Raw genomic sequence first — 7,110 nt, forward strand, 5'->3', positions numbered from 1 at the left:
TGTCAAGCACAACAGTCTGACGCTAGATGGCAGTTGTGCTACAAAAACCTACAGTGTGTAACGTTTAAGGTTTACATCAGGTTATTCGAAAATAAAATAAAAATAATTAATGTCCATAAACTATTCATTAATTATTATTTTAATATGAATGCAGTGACAATACATAATTTGGCGTGTGTACCTTTCATTTGTGAAACTGCAAACGGCTGGAACACGTGAAAAGACAAATTTAGCGATGGATCAGCAGAGATTCATCAAATCCAAAGTACATCAAAATAACATCATCAAAATATAGCCGCCTCCTGCAGCTCAAGTATTGCTCAAGTTACTGTCCTTAACAGATCACAGATGTGCCTGAGGCACGGCCGGATAAAAGCAGTAATTATAATCCAGCTCCGTGCGTAAAGGCGCAAACCTCACAGAGGCGCACCGTTATATACGCTTTATTAGCTCACAAAACTGCAAACCCGTCTTGTTTATCACTGATTTTTTTGGGAGCTTCAAACGATCACCTCCCACACATTTACTCACCTAAGAACAGAGAGGAGTTTGCACTGTTAAACTTCTCCATGCTTCCCCCCTTTTTCTTCTCTCAGAGATAAGGCAGGTGGTTTGAACAAACACGGATAGCATCATTTAGAAGCACTAAGGGTAATTAATTAGGGTAAATTAGGTAAGTTTAAATGGAGTGTAGCCTGTAGAATTATATCCATTTATGTTTTTATCGCTTATCTAAGCAGGACGGCGGTGGGATGGAATATGTCCTAACCGAAATCAGATAAAAGGAAAATGCACCCCTAACGAGTGATGAAAAGCTGAATCTTTGTGATATTAGTGTTGAAAAATCATCCAGTCTTTCTGTATGAATTTCACCATTTTTCAGTTTCACTTAAACTTTTGCATGCTATTCAAATGCTATTCAAAGAGCATCTAAAGATCGTTCAGCGCCTGTCTCCCAGCCCAGCAGGTCAACCAGTTGCAAATAAACTTTTACAGGTTTGGTGGTTTTCATAACAAATGGAAGTCAACATTGTCACAATTTAGACTTACATTTCTGAGAATTTTGTCTTTCGTTTGAGCTAATTACAATACATTTCGTCTTACCTTGTGCGTTATCACACAGGCTGGAAATGAGTAGTCAGTGAAACGATACCAGCTTCATTCACTACAACAGGCTGCAGCGCCAGTCCTCAAAACTGCACCAATCAATGACGTCAATACGGTGGGTATATCCTCAAGGGGGCAAAGGGGGCACTGGTCACTAAAGCTGAGAATCCTCCCACCTGCAAAAAATTATTTCTCAGTGTAAAAGAAAAAAATCTTGCAGGAAGTGAAAAAAACATGTGAGTAGACTATACTGAGGCAGATGACGCATCAGGTGGTTAGGTCCAGAGACCGCAAAGGAAACAGAACTGCAGTAAGGGGGTGCTAACAGTTTTGGAGCAATATGTTGGGCCATTATTATTAGAATTATATTATATGTTACATCTCCAGCCAGCACACACTGCACCTGATCCATACAGCACCTCCTGCAGGTGGTGGGCATACAGGAGGTTGAGCCAGTGTCCCTTTTTCGGGATGTGCCAGGTCGGGCTCTATTGACTAAGGACCGCCCATCATACTCTCGGTAATTGGCATCCTCCTTGGGCACCCTCCCTGGGCCTGGCTCATGCTTTTAGGTGCTCCACCTGGGGACTCTATCATCTTACTCAGAGACTTTTGTACAAACCACAGTTTGCCCATAACAAACACCATATTTGAACATAAGGGTGTCCATTAGTGCTCGAGTCGATGATTGATTTAGTAATTGTATCATCAGATCTGCGGCCATATGTTCTGGACGCTCAGGCGAAGAGAGGTGCTGAGCTGTCAACTGATGACCACGTGGTGGTGTTCAGCACCTGCATTCTTGAAGCTTCTGCACTGAGATGCAGCTGCAAGGTGGTTGGTGCCTGTCATGGTGTTCTGCTTGTAGACAAAACAAAGGTGGCACAGCTTGTGCACATACAATTTGGTGATCAGCACTTTCAGCCAGCCAGACTTTCTAAGAAGTGGTTAACTTCTTTAAGTCCTAATTTCCATCCTTGTTTCCTTGCACAAAGCTGTAAACTTTTGGGGGTGAGTAGGTTAAATCAGAATCTTTATTGTTCCAGCACTGTAGTTATTTTGTGGTATTAGCTTCATTTAAAGTCTGTGAAATTCACTTTAAAAGTTAATAGTTGCCAATTTCAGCAATAGTATACTGCTTTTAATTAGAAATCAATATTGCATGCCCCCCAGAAAAGGAAACTTTTTTTTCCACATCTTAAAGGCAGGAATAAATTATCCTCAAAAGAATTACACTCAGTGAAAATGTTGCCTTGGGTGCCACTAGTTCTTCTTTTTTCTCACATGAATTCTCTCTCTCACACACACACACACACACACACACACACACACACACACACACACACACACACACAAAGCTGGAGATGAAAGCTCCATTCGAGGTATAACTGTGTTCTAAAAGAATTAATTGAGATGGCCACTGAGGGTAGGGAGAAATTAATGTCCATGATGGGATACAACAAGCCAACATGGACATCAAAGTAGTGAAGAAAGATTACAAAAGAACCACTTAACACAAACTTTACCTGATCACGTAAAGCCATACTCTGCATCCACATTCACTGACTGCAGAGGACTGGGTAGAATATATTAGGACATTTTGATAATGATGCTGTGTGACTCAAAATGAAATTTTTTCATAGTTAAACAACATTTGAGATGTCACACCACATGGATACTTTATTTGTTTTTCCAATCTTTTATTGTCCAGTTTTAGTGAGCTGTGTGATTATAGCTTCAGTTTCCTGTTCTTAGCTGAAAGGAGTGGCTGCTGTTGCCCATCTGCTCCAAGCTTTGATGCACTGTGTATTCAGAGATGCTCTTCTGCATACCTTGTAACAAGTGGTTATATGAATTACTGTTGCCGTTCCTCTGCTCAAAGCCATTTACCCATTTATCTTTGACCTGTGGCATTTTGAACTTTCTTTGTAAACACCAGTGAGGGTTGTGCGGGAAAATCTCAGCAGATCAGCAGTTTCCAAAACAGTGAGAGCAGCCCATCTGACGAAAACAACTATGATTATTATTCTTTTTTTTTTTTCTTTTTTAGCCATCAGGGCTGGGGGGCTGGGAGGAGGTGCTGGCTGTCAGACTGGGGTCTGGGATGCGGGGCCTCCCTGCTACTGCAGATAAGGAGGTGGTCCGCTTGCCTCCACCCCAGAGAGAAGGGTTACGCCTGTGGCCCGGCTGGGCCCCTTTCGGGGGGTGGGATGCCCTCAGGCCTCTGGGCCTGAAGCTCGGACCTCTCTGGCACAGCTGGCTGCCGGCAGAGCCCGCGGGCACGCCACTGCAACCCCCTCTGGCCTCTGCTCCGTAGCTGCGGGGTGACCTCTCCTTTGGGGCTCTACTCAGCTCTTCCCAGGAGGGTGGCACGGTTCCCCCCCCCCCCCCCCCTTTGGTGGTCCTCCTCGGGTCCTTGTACTCTGGGGCCTCTGGATATCTGGGGCCTGGATCTCCTCCATACCTGCTTCATACCCTGGTGGACGGGGCTGTGGCTCCCCACACTCCCTAGAAGATCATTACATGGAGAAACCTTTGGAATACAAGCATGCTGATCCACACAGGTATGCACACAGGTGTACACACGGGTGTTCACAGACGCGGACTACAGCTTTCTTGGCTGCTGCCTCAAAGCACATTGTGCGCTGTCTATCTTGCGTGCTGCACAATATCGTTTATTATTTAGTATCTACTGTTATCTACTGCTAGCTAGTTTATTGTGATGGTGCCGTTTTTTTATTATGTTGCTCTTTGTTGTTTGCTTTCTCTTCTGGTTTTTTTTTCTCCATACAGGTGATCCAGGTGTTTGGTTTTTTGGGGGGTTTTTTGGGGGTTTTTTTCTTTTTCTTTCTTCCCCCCCTTCTCACCGTCTCTTCTCCCCTTTGGTTTTCTTTCTCTCCCTCTCTTTCTTTCATTCTTTCTCCCTGTCCTATCCCCCAGTCATGTCTGTCCCGTTTGTAGCAACTGAAAATAAAATAAATTCATAATTATAATAAAGGTCAATCAAATGGACCAATATGGCAAGGCCATGATGATCCACTTGGTAAAATAAATCCACTTGGCATCTTTCTTAGCCTTAAGACAACAATTCTGATGGCTAAAGATCCAAACGGGACACACACAAAAAAAAACTATGATTATTATTCAATTATTCAAAGTAATTTAAGTCACTTATCTTCCTCATTCTGACACTGGGTTTGAACTTCAGCAGGTTGTTTTGGTCATGTCTATACACGTCTAAATGCACTTAGTAACTGCCACCTGATTATATATTTGTTAATGAAGAGCTAAACAGGTGCACCAAATAAAGTAGTTGGTGAGTCTACATGCAGCAAATATAGATTCTATTCAGGCTTTACAGATGCATTATGTATGGGCAGAAAGCTTAACTTCATTCAAATTTATAAACATAGAATCTTCTTTATGACAGACAAGAATTTACCACAAAAGACAACTCATACAGTAAACTTTTTTTAACAGTGCTGTGCAGATACCTCCCACATGAGTGGATACACATGAGCCTTTTCCACACAACCAAGAAGCTGTCCACATACCATCATCTATTGTCTTAATGTCACAAATTAGGCATTTTCTGAGATGTAATACAGTGCTAAAATCATCTGTGGGAATTGACAGCGCTGCAGACTTCTGTGTTATTATTGTTAATTTTCTGCATCCGGGAATATTTTTTGCATATAAAATATTACCTCTTTGCTGCCTGTAAGTCACAGGACAAATATGGCCAGAGTCGGAGGTGCATCAGTTCAGCTCCATTAGTTCTATCTAACCCACAAACTCCTCTTTTAAGTAATATAAAGCAGCAGCCAAGAAATATCAATATGTAATCACCATAGCTGAAAACTACCAAAGCACACAAAGGCTGCATGAGTGTGACAGCTTTGTGATTGCCTGGCCCTGTTTGGCCTAGTTCCACTGCAATCAAGGACAGTGAAATGCACTCGAAAAGAAACGACCCTTATCAAGGACACATGAATGTGTATGTCCGTACAGCAATTTCTTTGCTCAAAAGTGGTAAAGAAAAACTTTCATTTGGAAATTGCCAAAGTATGTATGTTTTCTTAATGCAAGGAACCACGGTGATCCGAGCAAGGGGCCTTTAGCTTGCTATATTGCCATCTGCAGGATGGTGCAAGTAAAACACCCGAGTCCTCTAGTACAACTTGCATCCTTGATTGAACAAAATAAAGCAATCTTGCAGTTTGACCTGCACATACAATTGTAAATATTCCATTTAAAGGTGATGAAATGAATGATTTCTGCCATTTTCATAACTGTTACAATAACTGTGGCAATAGCATTCATTTTTAGTGGTCTGGAAAAGTAATTTTGCAAAAGAAGTGAGATCTTTATGCTTTCTGATAACAATGCAGCACAAAATGATTGTATAATAGGTTAATGTGACTGTACAACTAATGATGTGGCAATACCGGGTTTCAGTCACATATTTTAAGAATTTAACTAAACATATACAAAAGTATTACAGCAGCTATTAGAAAGGGAGAAGAAGAAAAAAGGACTGCATTTGTGACGGTTATTTTCAAAGTTGCACATTACTGCTTTAAATGTTACCAGTGTTTGCATTTATCACTATAATTTCCATATTTTAAAAGGGAAAGTGAAAACTATTCATGATTAAACAGTTTGATCTGGTGCAGAAAACACAGCTCGCTGAATATGAAAGAGTGGGCTTATCACTGGTTGCAGACGGTTACGTGAGGTTTCATGCATCTTGCTTCTTCACAGCAAAAGCTGCAGACTTTGATCATGACAATAGCTTGCCTGTTCTTACTGGGTCTTTGCGGGTTTTCTTTAGGCTGGTCCGGTTTCCATTCTAGCGAATGGGAAACTTTCAGCGCTTGCAAATGTTTGTCTGTTTAGTCTTGAGATAGGCTGATGATCTGCAGAGCATGTCAGCTGTCACTGATGCACACTGTAGTTGGGTTTTCCTTGACTAAGAACAGGAAAAATTGTGTAGAGTATGCTTCTTATGCTTAAGAATGCTTATTTATTGTTGAACAGTGGACAAATTATGGAGGTTACTGTTGTTTGAATTGATCTAACCAGTGTGTACCCATTCCAGAATAAGGGTTTAGATTTTGCCACCACACCTAAGAATGAATATATATCTGATGTATCAGCTTAAAGGGAGTGGTCTCTTAGAATAATTATAGTTTTGAACCAGAACACTTGCTTCAGTTCATTCAGTGGATGATAACACGTATTAGGTGTAGACAGTCCATACTGGTTTATATCTATGGGGCTAATTACTGTTGACAACACCCATTCAATGGACTGATAACATCAAAATTGGGTGACCAGATTGTGTAATGAATCAACAGACTGTTAATGTTAAGTTGATTCATTACACAATGTTAAGCTTTCAAGACAGCTGTAGTGTAATCATCATGGCAACCAAGCTGTGGTTTGTCCTTAATTGCTGTGTTTGTAAGATGTAGTTTTCAGTGTTTTTCTTTAAAAGTACTGTTGCTGTACTGTTCTGATGTAAAGTCTTTGTGTTTCTCTGAAAGTTTACAAGAACAAGAGCCTGCAGTTCTACATTGCTATTCTCAGTGACAATAAGAACCTCAAGACTATTAAGCATTGAGTGTACTAGTATATGTTTAAAACTAGAAATCTTTTATCACAAAGCTCGAACTTCACTGAAAAAAAGGGACTGGCCATCTCTTGGATTTATGTAAGCATCTTGCATGTATTTAACACAATTGCCTCATGTTTTAAAGATAAATGTAACTATATAGTGTAAAAACTACATGATATGCAGAAAGGATGTATTAAATTGTTCATATCATGTTCAGGTGAAGTAAGTCAATAAGATAGCAACGTTAAATCTCGTGAAACCACGCGTGATTTCATCTCGCGGGCTTTGGATCGTGGTTTAAAAAATGCATCCATCTCAGTCAAGTCGAGCAGCCAACTCTACGTTTTTTGGTATGTCTTGATTTTTTGAATTAATACTTACCA

Source organism: Astatotilapia calliptera, chromosome 18 (genome assembly GCF_964374335.1).
Source record: "Astatotilapia calliptera chromosome 18, fAstCal68.1, whole genome shotgun sequence".
Taxonomy (NCBI): domain Eukaryota; kingdom Metazoa; phylum Chordata; class Actinopteri; order Cichliformes; family Cichlidae; genus Astatotilapia; species Astatotilapia calliptera.